Source organism: Ambystoma mexicanum, chromosome 7q (genome assembly GCF_040938575.1).
Source record: "Ambystoma mexicanum isolate Mex_15411 chromosome 7q, UKY_AmexF1_1, whole genome shotgun sequence".
Taxonomy (NCBI): domain Eukaryota; kingdom Metazoa; phylum Chordata; class Amphibia; order Caudata; family Ambystomatidae; genus Ambystoma; species Ambystoma mexicanum.
Window position 1 is genome coordinate 123,613,665 of NC_090941.1, and position 19,241 is coordinate 123,632,905.

Here is a 19,241-nt window from a genome sequence, read left to right on the forward strand (position 1 = left end):
ACCTGCTGCCAGTGTGGGCCACACACATCAAGACGAGCAGCAACCACCCACAACAGTGGGAGGGTGTTCCGTTCCTGCCCCACCAACCACTGCGGACGTTGCAGATGCAAATGTGGACACCAAGGGTGTGACAGTCGTGTCCACTACAGCCACCCCAAGCCCCCTGACCACCTCCCCACCCCATATGGAGGCCGACAGCAGTGACGATCCCTGCCTCCACGACTCCGACCTCAGAGATTCTGACATGTGCCTCTTCGAGGAGGACAGCACCCTGGATGTGGGCCCCACACAAGCGCTATCCACCACCCCGGCTACCACCACCCCGGCTACCACCACCCCGGCCACCAGCACTCTGGCTACCACCACCCCGGCCACCAGCACTCCGGCTACCACCGACACCTTTGAGGCTCTCCTGTCAAGGGTGGAGGCACGACAGGAGTCAATGCTTGATCTAATGCGGCAGTATATTGCCGATGGGGAGGACACCAGGAGGGCCATTGCTACTGCCATTGGGGAGACCACAGCAGCCATCGCTGTGAACACTGCTGCCGTTAACGCATCTGCAGTAGTCATGAGGGACTGTCTGGGGCAGTAACGCAAGTGCTAATGTCCATCCTGCTCCATATGCAGCGGCCACGCCTTGGAGCAGGCATGGAACCTGCCTCTGACATGTCCTCTGCTACAACACCTTCAACCTCAGCCCACACAAGCCCTGTGCGGATGACCCAGAGGAGTGCACGGCACTCGGAGATGCCACCCCCGGATAGCAAAAAGGCCAAGAAGCAGATTGGCCAAACAATGGCCGTTGGACACATGGTTGTTGGTGAAGGGAACAATCAGAGTACATTTGGGGACATTTGGGGTTTGTAGGGTGGGTTAGGGAGTTCACTGGGGGTTATTGGGGTTTGTAGGGTGGGATAGGGAGTTCACTGGGGGCTGCGGGGGCAGTGTTCACATTGTTGCCTGTTTGAAAAATACACCCGTTGTGTGCCAAAAATGTACATTTAATGTGTGATGGTGTTCAGTGGATAACTCCCAACAATACAAGTGTGCATGTACACAAGGAGCCAGTGTGTCACTGGCACATGTCTATCATAGTCCCTGTGTTTCAGAAGTATTCATGAATTAGTGCTTGGCGTACAGCATGGCCATCCCGTGCATCACGCACTGGCAGGGGGGCTACTTCACCTCCGTCTCCATCCTCATCATCCTCAATCGGGCCATGCATGTCAATGTCAGGTGGCAGTGGTACATTTCTCCGGGTGTGCACACGATTGTACTCCTCTTCATGGCTGTTCTGTAGGTTCCGCACAGGGATAAGTAGCCACAACCTCAAAGGATATCCTCCATCACCTGCAAGCAGATACAAATAGGTGTGTGTCACTCTGAACTGCCACCTTCAGGGAGCACAGTCATGGCGGCAGCTATTTGGTGTGGGCATACACATGTCCCCGTACGCATGCAAAAATGTCACCTAGATGCAATCCATACTGTCATGAGGTGTGGTAGTCTGGATGGCGTTCAATAGATGATGCAGGGTGTAATCATACATGCTGAGACAGATTTGCTGTGGTATTGCAACAATGTTTAGCCTCCAATTCATGATGTTCATTCTTCACTATGCATGGTCACATTGACCACATTGCCTCAGTTGCCACCCTGTTCATTCATGCATTGCTTGCCATCACCATGGTGGTCTGGTTGTGCCTCTTACTTGTTGTCATTGATATGCATAATTTGTGCAATGTGGCCCAGTGATGTGTTATGTTCCGTTTGGCCGGTTCAGGTCAGGAGTGCTTAGCTCTGCATGCATTATCCAATCACCAGCAATTGCCACCCAGGTGGAATATGCCCCCCCTTTCCCACCCAGGTGGAATATGATCCCCTTTCCCACCCAGGTGGAGTGTGCCCCCCCTTATGCATCCCTACACATCAGTACCCCCAAAGCACTGCCATGGGACAGTTGTGCAAATCACCAAGCAGCCAGGCACCTGGTCCAGCATATCGCTCCATGTGACGGGGTAGCGTGGAGTTGCGCAGTACCACAGCATCATGTGTTGATCCGGGATATCGGGCGCAGCAATGTGTGATGATTTTGCTAGAGTCACATACCATTTGCACATTGATGGAGTGGTATTGCTTGCGATTGCGGTACACCGCCTCTATGGCATGGAGGACTACCAATTCCACATGGGTGCAGTCGAGGGCACCAACACAATTGGGCATGCCTGCCAGTGCATGGAAGCCTACTTTGGTGTCGGCTATCTCCTGGGCAGTCCGTGGTAGGGATATATGGCTGCTTGCGTGCTTCAGGAGGGCATCCAGCACTTGGTTCAACATGCATGAAAATAGTGGCTGTGAAATGCCATGCAGCTGGCCCACTGCGTGTTAGTTGGGGCCTAGTAGTGGGGGGATGCCAGTGCGTATTTATATGAGGCTGGTAATGTCGTTCGGTATCATGTCCACTATGGTGTCACGGTCCAACTGGTACAGGGGGTTGATTTGCTCAGGGGTTAGGTTAAAAGGGCTGGGTCTGGTGCGAGGGATTGGTGGTTGCCTGCGAGGCACTGCTGGCTGCGCTGGTGGTAATTGTCCCCCCCTCCTTCTCCTCCTGCGTCTCCTCTGTGCTGTCTGTTGTTGCTGCTGTAGTTGTTGTTGCTGTTGTTGCTGTAGTTGTAGCAGTATGGGCATGTCCTCCAGTGCCATGATTGCAACAGCTAGTGGTAGCATTTTGGTGTTGGAAGGGGTGTGGTGTGTGGGTGTGCTCATTTTATACTGGCCCAGCCTCCATTGACTCCACCTGTGGGGGTTGTGTGCACCTGTGGCAGTTGCCTTGTATCCTGATTGCTGTTAGCAGGTGGTCCGCGATGCCTGTATGGGCGGCATCGCACAGCCCATGATTACCGGCTTTGCGATGCCGGTATTTTCATGTCCGCGTGGGTTGGGATGTCCCCCTATTACCGGCATGCCAGTATTTGCTCCCCAATAGGGTGCCGCTAATACCGGGTTGCCGGGTCAGAATACACCGGAACGGTAAACGATACCAGTATTATCATAACAGCATCGTTTTTGCCTTACCGCCAACCTTGTAATGAGGCCCTATGTCCCTTTAACAAAGTTTTTTCAGTGAATTTCATGGGTTTTTGTTAGTGCAACTTAACCATAACATCCTTTTAGCAAAGTTTTTCAGTGAATTTCATAGTTCCTTATATTATACTCTCCCCTGTGGCAGATATGGAGTGTGTAGACAATGTGGTAGTCAGCGGACATCAGACAGCATTCACAATGCTCAGAATCATAGGGGAGACGAATAAAAGTTGTACCCATCAACTAGCAAACAAATGGACATAAAATGATAACTAATGTTTACGACACGCAAGCATACCTTTTTGTACAATGACTTTAAAAAATACTCTTTTTTTTTTTACTTATCACACATTACAATTTAATGCACCAATCACAAACCATAACTTTACACTTCATATAATATCCTCTCTACAACTGTGCATACGTATTGAGAAAGTCGAGGTTCTTATTGGACAACAAATATTAAGTGCATTGAATTTATTACTCTATCATTAGCTTTAATTATATAAACATGTGTTATTAGACAGAAGCACTTTTTTTTCTCACAGACATGGCAAGCAGACTTCAGTGGTTAGAAGAGAACTTCCCAAAAGAAGAAATGAGTGACGATAACATCTTCAAATGTATACAATACATATTTTAATGTAAACAAATAATGTATTTTGTACACACCTTACTAAAATAATAATTTCTGTTTTTCTTACAGTACATAGTTTTTATGAAGAAACCACACCCCAGTTTAATTATCCACAATCCCCAGAATCACAAAGAGCAGCCCTATCCCAAACTGTAAATCATCAAATCAAGAACTTGTCTAAAAAATAAGATGAACTAAGTAATGATTTTAAAGAACGTTTAGAGTAAGTAAAAAATCATGTAATTAAAAGATTCCCTATCTTTGTCCTTCTTGTGACTGTCCCCTTTGTCCCCACCAATCATCCCTGCCAAATTCTGAACATTTTAATCAAAGACGCTTTAATGAAACCTCACTCCCTTCGTCCCCTCATGATTATTGTTCAAAAGTTCCTAATTCTCCCATTTATGCTTCCCATTCGATACCCCATCTCTTTCTAGAATAAATATATTTTTATACTATAAATGTTTTCTATACTGGTGTTTGATATATATTTTTTTAAACTCCAATTATGAGTCAGAGTACACCACGACTGTCTGGGGTGTCTGCACTCAAAATGGAGGTGCCCTCAGACAGGCGTGATGTCCGGACATGTCTGCTTTTGCATGATGCATTTTTAATAAGTCTGCGGACATCACATCTCCTCTACGGACACCAAGCGCATGTGCCCTGCGATTCCTACCTGATGGGTGTCCGCGGACAGCCGTCAGGGCTGGGGACGGCCACAGACATCATCATATGACCGCACCCATGCAGAGTGATAGGGTGTCTGTGATTGGTGTCCTTGACCGGGGATAGTTTAAAAGTGATTTTACAGCCAATTTAGGGTGTTTCAAGCAGAAACTTTAGCCTTCCACAGCTCTCAGACCCATCCCTGGTTGATCTGGCAAATGTTTACAACTTTTCAAGGTCTTTATGTGACTTGGTAGTCCGCAGACAGCACCCATTTCTTTTCCTCATTCCCAATCTGGTTATCCAGGAGAGAGCACCTGTTTTGCTGCATTGCTGCATTGCAAATCTGTGGAGATATTGTGGCATTTCCTGTGGTCATTTCTGTTCCTCAACCACCCCCACCACCACCACATCAACAACCTGGAGGGCCTGGACAGTGGAGATACATTTGAGGATCAAGAGGAAGAAGAGGAAGATGTGTAGGAAGGAGTGAGTCCTTAGTGTGTCAATTATCTACTACTGTTGGTAACGTCCTAAAGGATCGAGCAAGCACGCTTCGATGCACTGAGAGAAAAGTTGTACTTAGTCGCGGAAAGCCTAGCTTGTATTCCTAAGGGACAACTTCCATGAGGTACCACAAGAAATCTAACCACCAAAGGCAGAACTTTCTCAGACAAGAGTAGGTATGCTTGCTCCACCCCATCATATTCATCTGCTCCTGTTACCACAAAGGATACTCCTTTGGGACAGAGGATCCCTGCCATACCTCTCCTGAAAATAAAAGCTGAACAAATTACAAAACCAAATGAAAAAGTCACAGGCCTCTGTGGAGCCTGCAAAGTCTGTGGACAGCACAAATTCCAGGGGTGGGATGAGATAATTGAAATCATTTACATTTTTTAAGGTTAAAAAATGGTGGTTCTTAAAAGTACCATTTTTGTGTTTTTGGCTTTTAGATATTTTGTTTCATTTTTGGTTTTACAAACTGAACTATGACACATTTTACTGTACTTAATAATTTCTTCTCACTTTCACAAAAACAGCTTCAAAGCATTTTTTATGTTTTCCACAAAAATATGATTACCCACATCAATTAGATGGACTCCATCTCTCGGAAAAATTTTCACAATATCAAATTTAATGTTCTTATTATGAAACTATGTCATGCCAACATCCTGCAAAAAGGCACACAGCTTAATTGATGTTGCACCTTTTTCCATTTGCAGACCAAATAAACTCGAGCGCATCCACATCTGTCTCTGGACAATGCGTGAAAAAATATTTTTCCAACTAGGGAACATTTCCTTCTACTTTCCCAATGTCTCCTTCAATGCAAACTGCAATGAAATTCCAGTCACGTACCTCAAGCTGTTCCCTCCACAATGAACAATAATAATGTCTGGATATTTCAATTCTACCATATTTGCACAAAATGGGAGCACGTCCACCCACTTCAATGCACGCACTCCATACAAGAAGATTACCAATTCAGGGAAACCAAGACTTTCAGCATACTTGAACCAATGGACCTAAGATTCCCCCAAAATTCACACACTCTGCCTTCTTGAAAGACATTGCCATAACCATTTTCAGTCCTCTCACAACTCCTACTATCAAAACTCCTGTTACCATCTCTTCCTCTACCCCACTCCCTGGAAACCTGATTGGCTGATCCTCTGATCCTCTGATGTCCGTGGACACCCACAACTGTCGGCGGTCTCTGCAGTTCCCTTTCCATGCAAGGCAACCCTAAAAGATCCAGATGTGGCATATGCCATCTGCAAACTACTGTAGTGTCACCGAACGTCACGGCAATCAAAGGGGTGGTGGGGGATATTAAACACAATTTAAGTTATTGAATCTTTAGTGGTGGCTCTGAAAAGAACCTTTTTTGGGGATTGCTAACAAACGCCTTTTTTTTTTCCTTTTTTGGCTTTTACGTACAGTAGTAATGTACACTCTACATCTTCCCTTTGAGTTTTCTTACAGGAATTTTTTCAATGCATTCCTAACATTGGAAAGGAAAATTGCATTCCCGACATCTGTGAAATGAACTCCATCTTGACACATAAATTCACACCATCAGACCTTATATTGTTATTCTCAAAAGATGTAATTCCTGCAGCATATAAAAAATCAGATACGGCTTTATTGACAAGCTGCCTTGATTCTTCCATTTGTGGACTGAAAAAGTTTGTTGGACATCTCCATGTTTGCCTCTGATTTATCTCAGAAAAACTAATCTTGGCAGCAGGAAACAATTCCATCAGGCTTTTAAAGAAATACTTTAGGGCAACCTACACATATACTGGAGTCCCAAAACCCAAAATGTCCCCTCCACAATGCACATTTATAAGGTCTGGACATTTAAAGTGAGACATACTGTCAGAGAATGAAAACAAACTTGCCCAGTTTAAGCCACAAACTACATGACACAAAACTTCCACTTCTGCCAATCCAATACTTCTAAAGATGCCATGATTTTCAGCATACACCTTCAAAGACTGAATTGAAGAGGCCCCCAAAACTCCACTCAGCCTGCCTTATCAAACACATAGCCATAGCCATTGTCGGTGCTCTCACAACTCCTGCAAACATGTTAGGCGGAAACCTGTGCAGTTCCCTCTGGGACCACTGCAAAAGATTTAGGACTACAGGCGTTTGGCAGTGAACCCACTTGGTAGCAGTCTGCACCACACAGATTCACTTGGTAGCTGTGGCTGAGCAGTCAGACTTCTCTCAAGAAAAGTTGAGCAGTATGTGGAGTATACAAAATAGGGCAATTCTTCACAGTAAGACAAGCAAACACGCAAGAAGGCATATTGTAAAGATATTAAGGTATTTAATTATAACAAAACATCGACGAAAAACACTATAGCAAATTCACGGCAAACAAATCAAACACAATTACTCTATGAAGCAGAAAACGATCAATCCCCCTAGCAATACTTCGACAACTCTAGGTTCTACTGGCACCACTTATTTTCAGACAGAGGTGTATACCTCAACCCAGATGACACTCGAATATTAGTTAGGACGGGAGAGAAAAAGATAGGCAGGTTATGAAATCAACACAGTTCAATCCTGGCGGATAAAATGCAAGGCAGGGAGACAAGAATCACAATAGATCGTAAAGTTCAGAGGCCAGGCCCACTCGGAGAGAGGCAAGGCGCGATGTTCCAAAAAGTCTCTAGTGGAGATGCATTCAAGTCTTTATAGCAAATTGTTATCGTTAGATTGACCCAGTTCAGAACAAAGAATGAGAAAAGCTTGGAGGCGACCCAATGGAACGGAGAGGATTAAGACACCTCACGTGAACCGATCGAAAGGGAAGCCAGGCGGACACGGTACCTTGTTGTGGAAGGCAGCTCCGGCGGGGGCAGTTGTTCCTGGTGGTGGATGCACGTCGGGTCTTTGCCAAGAGTAGAGATGATCTCGTCGTCGAAGAAAATGAAGTCCGGTGCACCACCAGGGAAGAGACCAGCCGCGGAGTGCTCCGTCACAAGGCACCACCTTTTGGTCGCGGTTCAGGGGTAGTGGCTATCCGGTTGCCGAGATGCGCTGCACGGGCAATTCGACCACTGCGTCCTGAGGCGAATAAAAAGCAAAGGGGACTGGTTGTTCCCACCAGTCAGGGGAAGAGACTCTCCGGCAGGGAGATCTCCTCTGTCGTCGGGAAGTGGTGAGTCGGTTCCGCAGGGCTCCACTGGAGGTGTCGTCGTGCAGGTCGGCTCAGCGTTACCCTCGTCGGATTCTTAGGTCCTGTGGCGACTTCTGAACATCCAGTCCCAAAAGCCCTGCTTTTATGCAGAAAACCCCCATTAATTCAGCCTAGCTGTCAATCAACACATGCTAAGTGGTGAGCGGGAAGGCTCACCACTTGGGCCAATCACTCCAGAGTGCGACCGGAGTTGGCAAGGCAACTCGGTCCAGGGTGCCTAAACCCCCTCCCACACCCCTGTGGTAACCCAGACAGAATGGCACCACTTTGGAGGGTCTCTGTACAGAGCCCGCCAAAAGTGGAACAAAGGGCTCGACCTTTGGTTTAGGAGTCACAGAGACGAACACAGATGCCATTTTACAAACTGAGTTCTGGCAGAAAATACCATCCGATAAACCTATTTAAGATAAGTAGATCGGTGGCACGTTAGAGATTAACGAGAAAAAGTCTCAATCTCCAACAATGGGACGAATCCCATAGGGTTATGTTCGGGGTCGAACATAACAAGCAGTTTCCACTGCCACCAACCAAAACTCGACGAGGGGGGACGGGACAGTGCCCCCTCGAGTAACAGATCCAGGAGTAATCAAATTACCCCAACTAGTACGTCCACAATAAGATGGTTTGTACTAGTTCTGTTAGTAAATTTAGGTCTAGTAAAGCCAATGGTGACTTTACATGCCCGGGGAGACAGTAGTCAGTCCCCGGGTATGGAGTCTATGGTGGGGGTCCGCTAGGACGCCCCGGTGTTACGGCATGTAGGGTGCGGTGTAACACACATAGAAAAACATATGAGACCCTATGGAGTAAAAGACCCCATAGCCCATCGAACACATTCACATTTCAAAGGAATTACACACATACATGTCCAAGAGTGGGAGAAAAAGAGTCTCACTCTTGGCAGGATGGAAAAAACAAACTCCAGAAATCCAGCAAAGCTGCTGGGGGACTCACTAGGTTAGGAAATTCAGCCTAAACAGAGAATTCTCCCTAACAAAACAAAACTCCTGGTACCCTCTCTTCCCGTAAAACACACCCAGCAAACTAGATTGGCTAATTCCCACAGTCTCCTTTCTGTGAAAACATAAAAATTGATATGAGGCTGGGAAGCCCAAAAGAAACACACCAACACAGGTTACAAAGGACATACAAGTGCTTTATTTAAAAGCTACAACAGTTACCAAAAGTCAATTGACAAACGGATAGCTATTCGGCTCTCAGAGTAACGTAACAAACTTCAACGAATGTTTGATGCATTAGTAGAGAGACCGTACATTGGAATACTTGGGCTTTTATATCCTTTAACCAGCCCTTGGCCAACCCCCCACGCGGGTTATCCATTCTTGGGACCAGGCCTAGGGTTCCTTGCCAGGTCAATCCTATAATATATGCATTTTGATCAGTTCCGCTGATACAGTTGTTCATTTACACATAGGTCAGTGATAGGACAAGGTCTCAGTTCGCGACCCCGACAAGTGGCCTGCAGGCATATTAATTATTCGTGTGTGCCCAGGTCACAACGGCCAGAATCTCACTCAGAATGTTTATTCGGCCTCCATTTTGATGTTCAGGGTGACTTCCACTTTACAAGAGAACCTAAAATGGCGGCTAAATCCAAGATGGCGACTCACATAACTTTTCGTTAAGGTCAAGACCTTGCCGCGGAGTCTATTTACATGATATTTTAGACAACTTGGTGTAGGCCAATACACATTCAAATACTGCGATAGGAGGCATAATATCATTTCAATTCCAACAGACCCTCCTTTTGGCCTATGCCAAGTGCTAATATCATTTCTAATACTTTTGCAAATAACTCCATGTGCTGTCATCCATACATGCCGAATCATTGTCTGTAATATCTATAGCCATTAGGTCGTTCATCAGAACCTCTTGTAACACAAACTCTTTGGATGCTGTATCTGGGACATACATTCTTTGCCCTATTGTGCTCACTGCTTGGGCACAACATCCCCCTAGATTTCCACATATACTCAGAAGACATTGAAAACAGCAACAAAGGAATAACAGGATCCCCAAAATAACTAGAATAACAGAAAGCACCTTCCAACCCCAAGATTGTAAAGAATCCCAGAACCAGGTGCTAAGATTCCAATCTCCTACAGGGATATGTACTTCAGAACTAAGAATATGCAAGTTCTGATTTGATTTAAAAATTGTCAGCGAGGAATCTGGTAGTAAAACACAGCAAGCGGACCCCACCAATTTGCATACTCCACCTCGTTCCGCCAAAATGACATCTAATGCCATCCGATTTTGGAGTGCTACCAATCTTATTGCTTTTTGTTCTAATGTCATATTCTAGAGTATGTCCGTGGTCCGGTTGATCGTTCTCTCCAGTACCCTTGCTAATCCCCTAATGTTCTCAGAGTTTGTTATTTGTCCCCAAAAGGGCACAACTGATTTTTCTATATCTCTCAATACTTGCCCAGGGGTATCTCCGTTCTTGTCCCGCCGTGGGCGAGCCTTAGAAACCTCCAATGTACTAGCTACAAATACCCCGGGTAACAGGATTCCTAAATAACAGGTTCCCTGCCAATCCTTGGGCAACCAGGGAAATGCTAAACTACCACAAACAAAATAAACAGGCCCCCCTACATACAGAGGCCTGTTTTCTCCAGTCAAATTTACAGTGTTCATACAACCTTCAAAATCTCCCAATGGCCGAGTGCCATTTTTTTGTACACAAAAGGGGACCGAGTCAGGGCTATGATTTATAGAGTAGGAAGGAGGCATGGCGTCCTTATTGCCTATCGGAGCCATTTTAAAGGAAATTAAAGTTTGAAAAGGAAGAGACAGTTTATCAGACGGTCTAATAGAAGCGACATTAGGTTTACTTCTATTTGCAAAAAGCGAGCATCCCAGGGGAGTTAATTCACGTTTCTCGAAATCATTCAAATTAGTTCCATCAAAGTTCCCTGAGATGCTATCATTCCAACGGCCAAAGAATAGTGCTCTAAGAGAAGCATAGCAAGCAGTCGTTAGAGGTAAAGGGTAAATATACCATCCTAATCCCTTGTTCCCATGTTGCGGTAAATGAGTGCAAATCCAACAATTACTCTTATTAAAAATGACATGTGTTGCATTCATTACTATCATTAGAGTGTTGTTATGATACTTTTGTCTATGTTGGGAGTCTCTAGGGGACAGAGTGTGAAGGTGTACAGAGGGAGTCAAGGCAGTTGGTACAATCTCGGTTGGTAGTAGAGGTTTTAGAGGATAGATTTCTTCAAAGTACCAGAGTCCTACAGCAGTAATTGCAAAAATAACAATTATCATTATCAAAACACAGCAGTACGTTTTCGGGGCCCAGGCACATTGTTCATTGTCCAAGTTGGTCACCCCCTTATTCACAAGTCCAGTGCGGGGAGCAGCAGTGGAGGTGGCAGGCATTGTAGTTCCTCAATCGACGACTCAAATGTTCGTTGCTGGCGACGCTACGGTCGCGCGATTTCTTAGTCCTTCCCAACCCTAGCCAGCAGAATCCCTTTTTTGTTCAACAGAAACTTTCTTATACAAGAGAAAACTTCCAATCACTTCCCTTTCCCAAATGCACGGAAAACCGTGCCGTAGTTCTATTTTCTTCGTCGAAGGTTGTACCTGGTGGTACCCAAGATTGTTTGATCTGAAAATAAGGTGTCGTCACTTCCTGAGGGAAGCGACGTGTCGGAGGCGACGGAAGTCGCAGAGCTTGAAACAGTGTTTTCCGGAAGTGATTTTTCAAGAGAGTTCGGACACGAAATGGACTGTTTCCCAAGCTCCACGGGCTCAGAGTGATTCTCCGACGCACTCACAGCGCTGTTTGTTACTCCAAGATCAGAGACTGTAGCATCAGCGAGGGGTTCTGCTTCTTCTGTAACGTGTGGCGTCGGGTGAGGAAGTTTCTTGACATGCGTCGCGTGGATCCAGTGTTTCTTCCCCGCCACCCGCACTGCTGTCCGGGTGACCAACAGCACCTGGTAGGGTCCCTTCCAACAAGGAGCGAGACAGGAAGACCTTTCGTAGGCCTTCACTAGGACCCAACTTCCAGGCTGTATATCGTGTCCTGGGCCTGTGAACCATACAGGTAAAGCCGAATACACCTGGTGATAAATGAAATACAGGTTTTTAGTTAACTGGTTACAGTAGTCTACAAGCAATACATTTTCCACCTCTCTCAGGGCTTTAGGATTTGGGAGACCTCAAATGTTAGCAGGTCTCCCCATCACCACCTCAAATGGAGAAAGCCCAGTCTTAGTTTGAGGTGTGGTACGCATAGCCAATAATACAATAGGTAAGGCATCTGGCCATTTCAGTTTGGTATCGGAACATGTTTTTGCAAGCTTATTCTTTAAGATACCATTGTGTCTTTCCACCAACCCAGCACTTTGAGGATGTCTAGCTGAGTGAAATCGTTTCCCAATATGTAAAGCTGTGCATATCTGCAAAATTACTGCTGCAACAAAATGAGGACCATTGTCCGACCAGATTACCCTTGGGAGCCCAAATCGAGGAAAGAATTATTTTACCATAATCTTTGCAGTCGTCATGGCGGTAGCATCTTTAACGGGGAAAGCCTCGACCCATTTACTGAAGGCACAAATAATTACAAGAACATATTTCAGATTGGTACATCGTTCCATCTCAATAAAATCAAAGTGAATGACCTCGAAGGGAACAGAAGGGGGCCCAAAGCTTCCCCTTGGAGTTACTGTCCCCTTACCCACATTGTGCTGTAAGCAGATCATGCAATTTCGAACATGTCTTTTTGCAGTCTCCAGAATCTTGTTATTCACCCAAACTTGTTCTAACATTTTCGTGATCTGCTGAGCACACACATGTGCAGGACCGTGTGCCATCGTAACCATTGCCAGTACATATGAATCAGGGAGCAACCATTTTCCTTCAGATGTATCCACCCAACACCCATCATCATCTAGTTTCCCCATTCCTTCGGCCCACCTTTTAGATTTTTCTACTGTGGCATCAGTTTGAATATCTCGCACAGACCCAATACCTTCATCCATTGTAGAAGCATCTTTCATTTCTCTCAAAGCATACATGTCCATGCTAAGGTCTGTGGCCATTTGCCTGGCTATCAGGTCTGCAAAAGCGTTCCCTTTTCCCACATCATCTATGACCTTACGATGTGCTGCACATTTCATGATCACTAACTGCCTAGGGAGTGAGAGTTCCGAGAGCAATTGCACTATCAAGGGGCCATTCTGAATCTTGGTCCCATGTGAGGTCAGGAACCCTCTTTCCGACCAGAGCCTCCCAAAGTTGTGAGCCACCCCAAAGTGTACTGGCTATCGGTGGATATATTTACTATATGCCCTTCGGAGAGTTCACAAGCTCGGGTCAATGCTATAATCTCTGCGGCCTGCGCAGAATTATGCGAAATTCTCTTAGTTTCAACAACTTTACTCAATGTAGTAACTGCGTAAGCAGCTGTAGATGTACCATCTGAGAGTTTGAAGCAGGAGCCATCACAAAACAGCTCCCCTTCTGGATTGTCCAAAGGAGTATCTATAAGATCTATCCTGCCCTTCCTTTCTTGCTCAGTGGTACGCAGGCAGTCGTGTAATTCTTCGCCACCGCAAACAGTGTTTTGCGGGAAAGGTAAGAGTTCAGCCGGATTAAGAACACAACACCTCTTAATTTGAATGTGCGGGGCAAACAGAATTAGTTCATACCTTGTTAACCGTGCAGAGGTGAGGTGTTGCGTTTGGGTTTTGTTCAATAGGATATCTACAGAGTGAGGTACCATCAAAATCAAATCATGGCCTAGGACCATTCCCTCACTCTGTTTTACAGACGCGGCAGCAGCAGCGACAGCTTGCAAACATCTTGGCAAAGCGCATGCGACAGGATCAAGGGCGGAGGAGTAGTAGCCGCACGGCCTATTCTTCCCTCCGTGTTCCTGTGTTAACACAGCCAAAGTATATCCATCACATTCATGCACAAACAACACAAAGGCCTTGTCATAATTTGGAGTACCCAGAACCGGTGCAGAGCATAACGCAGTTTTGAGAAGCTCAAATGATCGTTGATGTTCCGATTTCCATGGCAGTGGCAAAGAAATGCCCTTCTTCGTCAAAGCCAACATCGGTTTTATCACTAGCGAAAAGTTTGGGATCCACAACCTACAGTAAGAAGCCATACCTATTAAGGCTCTGACTTCCTTCTGTGTATTTGGAACAGACATGCCAGAAATGTGTTTTGTGTCAATCTTCTCCCCTCCTTTGACAGGAGGTACCCTAAATAGGCAACCTCCTGACAACAATATTGAAATTTTTTGACCAAAGCTTTATGACCATTTTTGGCTAGATGAACAAGCAACAATATAGTGCCTTCTTTACAAGCACTTTCAGAATCTGCAGCCAAAAGCAAATCATCGACATATTGAAGCAGTGTACAAGTAGGTGGCAATTCAAGGGTGTCAAGCTGCTCTTTCAAAGCTCTACTATACATGCTTGGACTTTCAGTATACCCTTGAGGTGCCCTAGTAAATGTAAATGAGCGTCCCCCCAAGGTGAACGCAAACAAATATCTACTTTCCTTATGTATAGGGATGCTAAAGAAAGCGTTTTTTAAATCCACAACGCTGAAGTGCGTAGCCATAGCAGGGATCATTGTCAATATCGTCGTCACATCAGGCACAATTGGAAATTGTGGGGCGACAACTCTGTTAATAGCACGAAGATCAATTATGAACCGGTATGGGATTGCATTGTCGCCTTTCTTATATACAGGCAAGATCGGACTGTTACACAAACTACCTGTAATCTCCTCGATCACCCCACGATGCACAAAATCAGAGACAATGGCCCTCATTACGACCCTGGCGGAAAGGGGTTTACGCCGGCGTAAACCATGGTGCCCCTTTCCGCCTGACTACGAGTTCCCGTAGCGACATGGTGATTTTTACGCCTGCTTTTTGCAGGCGGAAAAATCCATGGCGCTACGGGACTTGTTGTTAATTACGCCACCGTAATTTACGGTGGCGTAATTAACGCCTTCCACACTCCCATTATACCCTATGGGGCAAAAATGGTAATGGGGAAGGGTAAATGGGGATTGGGGACTTACCGCCCCGCCAAGGTCGGAATGGGGCGCTAAGTCCGCCAACCACCATGGCGGAGTTGGCAGCTTTGCGCCATGGACCATGGTGCAAATTGCACCATGGTTCTCCGCCAGGGTCGTAATGAGGCCCAATGCATTTTAAAGCACGCTCGCACTCAACTGATATTTTATACTGCGGAATGCGTGGTAGTTTAACTCCATGTTTCAAAACTATTTTAACGGGCCCAATCTGTAGTACCCCGACATCATTGTCGTCAACCGCCCATAAACATTCCGGGACGATGCTAAATTCAGGAGGTAAAGGTCGAATCAGAAACTGAGAATTAGGAAGTTGCTGTGGTGAAACCGTCAGCCGTACTCCATCAGAGGAACAATGAATTACTGCATTCAATTTCTTTAACAAATTCAACCCCAGCAAATTCTCTCCACAGTTCGAAGTCAGAAGAAAAGGGCAATGGTCCGTAAAGGGACCCAAAGAAACAGACACCGGTGAAGAAACCGGACAAACAATTGGTATGCCAGAAAACCCTACGGAAACATTTGTTTGCCCTGACAGTGGAATGTTTGGAACCCGAGAATGATCAATGGAGCACTTCTGTGCTCCAGTGTCTATCAAAAACTGGTGTTTCCTATTCCCTACTAATAATTCAACGTAGGGGCCTTTCTGATTAACGGGAATAGGTGAAGGTTCCAAACCCTGCTTCGGGCAGTCCTAATGAAATAGAGTATCGTCAGACGGAAGCTCTTCAGAAAGGTAGGCAGCAGAAGGGTGATCAAATATGTTCCTCGAGTCTACACTCGAGGTCTGATTTTCCCGTGAAAAAGGTTGCTGAGGATCTTGCAAAAACTGACCTCTATCAGGGCCCCCTGCTCCAGGGCGGCCCCTTGGTCGTCTACCCATACTCCCAAACACACTGTTTGACCTTTGTCGAAGGACGGGGCACTGTGCTCGCCAATGACCTTCCTGGCGGCAATAAGCACATTGATTAATATTCACAGAACCCAAAGGAGCATTTCCTTTTGGGACATACTGACCTCTGGTCTGTGCCGTGCCTCCTCTGGGGTTTCTAACTATTTGTTGTAATAATACTTTGGTTTTCAAGTCTCCTTTCCTCTTTTATATTTTCTCCTTCTCATTTTTAACACGGTTCTCATAATACTGAGCCATGTGCAAAACCTCAGATTGAGATTTTGCCTGCCAAGCGCTCTCAGAGGACATAATCTGTGACTGGATGTCAGGCAACAATCCACGCACAAATTTGTCCACAAACAATCTTTTCCCAGACTCTGTACCCAAATCCTGCTCACTGAAGTCAGAAAATACCTGCTCGAATCTATTAAATAATTCGGTGGCGCCTTCAGTTTTCCCTTGAACACAGGCCGTAAGCTTGTCCCAAATAATTCTTTTCTCTGGAATTATAGTTTTTAATTTTGCGAGAATTCTATCAGGCAAAGTAAGTATTACCTGTGGTGGTTTCTCACCTGCTGGTCTTTCCCCATCAATCCTAATCATATTAGCCCACGTATCTCCCAACCCTGGCACATCGTCTATTTTCCGAACCTGCTTCCATACATCTACGGGTAGGAGTACAGGGAATAGCAAGTCAATATCACTTAAGGTGAACACAGAGGACTGTAAGACGGACTCTATCTCTTTGTAAAACCCTGTCGGGTTTTTCCTGATATCGGGAACTGATTGTCTAATAGTGTTCACTTCCTGTCGTGAAAACGGGACGTGAACGAATTGCGATACATAATGTGCAGGGACATCCACAGCGGGTGCACCAGTCCCAGCGTTGGCGGGAATCTCAACCTTTGGGACAAAGGTCGGAGGAACCTCTCTCATAGGCAACTGAGATATAGGTACCTCCGCCGCTTACTAAGCAATAGAGCCAGGTCGAGTGCTAAGGCAGCCGAAGAAGTGTCGGGCGAAAAAGCCCTTTTACAAATCCCTAACAATTCTATGGGGCAACTAACCTTCTTTCTTACACATTCTTCTTGCAGGTACTGTACCATTACCTGAATTACCTTTCTTTGCATTTCTACTGTATACTGACTATACGTGTCATTTACTTCATCTGGCGGAATCGATGAAGCCGAGATCCATCGAATCGCATCTTTGGTACAAATTCGTACGTCCTCAGGTGCCGATCTACGACACGGAAGGAACCGTTTCTGTACATACATACTGTCGTCTTCATCATCCTCATCTCGTGCTTTCTCAAAGTCCCTCCTATACTCAAACAATCTTTCAACATGACCATGTACTTTCTGCTCTGTTTCCCTCGAAAGTGCCAAAGCATTTAGATCTCTCACCCCTTGTGGATGATCCGAAATTCTATAATCTACCCCACATCACACATAAATGAGTCCCCAAGCCTTCGATAAAAACATTTTTCTCGGGAAAACTGTTCAAATTGGATAATGTGGAAAAAACATTAATTTGATCACCTTTCTCCATACAGTGCTTAGCCCATGCAAACAATTCCTGTTTCTTATCTGCAGAAACAGTATCACGAGTGACTATCTTTGATCCTGCACCTTGATCAACTTCATTCAATACGGGACCACTCGGAAGCGGAGGTGCAGGTAAATTTAATAAAGGTGCAACTATCGGCGCAGAAGGAAGGGGCAGTGCGATAGGTGGAGGAACAACAACTAGAGGAATAGGAACAATAGGTTGTACAGGGGGAACAGGAATAACAGCAGGAACAACAGCAGGAATGGGCAGAGCGCCCAAGAAAGGATCATACGGAGCGACGCAGAGGCACCAGACCTGCGTTCGTTTAACAATTTTTCAATAAATTCTTCGGAAACATGAAAATCTTTAGAGGGGTACATTTTCTGGATTCCAAGTGAAAAAGCCCTATCCATATTTTTAACTGATTCTGAATGTTTTTCTTTATCATATAACAACGCTTTTTCGGCATTTGTTTTATGACGGCGTGCATGTTTATCCCTACTTTTAAGCCGCTGTAACGCTTCTTTTTTCCAATTCTGTAAAACATCAAAGGCTGCAGGTCTAGTCTTCTTTTTTAGCAAGACCGATTCTAGGTATTCAATACGGGAGATCTCAAAACTGCCATTGATTGGCCACTGAAATTCGGAGGCATGTCTCGTCTGTCTGTGCCAAATATCATTAAATACTATACTACCAATGCCATACTTACAGTACATAGTACATGCCGGCGACCCCTCCTGTTGTGCCGGGCGGCTAAATTCCAAAGATTGTCGATCACAGTGAAACAGAGCCCTAAAGCAGCTAGACAATTTCCCAGGCATTTCACAAAAAATTGGTGTTACCTGGTCAATAATTGTGTCTGCAGATACAATACGCCAAATTCAAATTGTCAGGGTTAAATTAAGAGCTCGGTCATGACTGCACCTGACCAAACCTAAGGAGGACCGTACGGTTTATCAAAGAACTTACCTAACAAATTTTACCTTGTGTTTGATGGTTTCGACAAATCTGCCCGCCTCAAAAATGGACCCTCGTCAAGATGCCGTGTCAGACCACACGACTAACGTCCAAGGATCGGATCGTGCAGCTCTGCCGAGGTATCACGTCTCGTTCGGTCGGGCCTGCAGAATCACACCGTCCGATCCCGGTTCGAAGATCTGCGTCAACCTTCAATGATCCGGCATCAATCTTGAGGGTCCCTATTCGGGCACCAACTGTGAAAACATAAAAATTGATATGAGGCTGGGAAGCCAAAAAGAAACACACCAACACAGGTTACAAAGGACATACAAGTGCTTTATTTAAAAGCTACAACAGTTACCAAAAGTCAATTGACAAACGGATAGCTATTCGGCTCTCAGAGTAACGTAACGAACTTCAACGAAGGTTCGATGCATTAGTAGAGAGACCGTACATTGGAATACTTGGGCTTTTATATCCTTTATCCAGCCCTTGGCCAAGCCCCTTCGTGGGTTAACCATTCTTGGGACCAGGCCTAGGGTTCCTTGCCAGGTCAATCCTATGATATATGCATTTTGATCAGTTCCGCTGATACAGTTGTTCATTTACACATAGGTCAG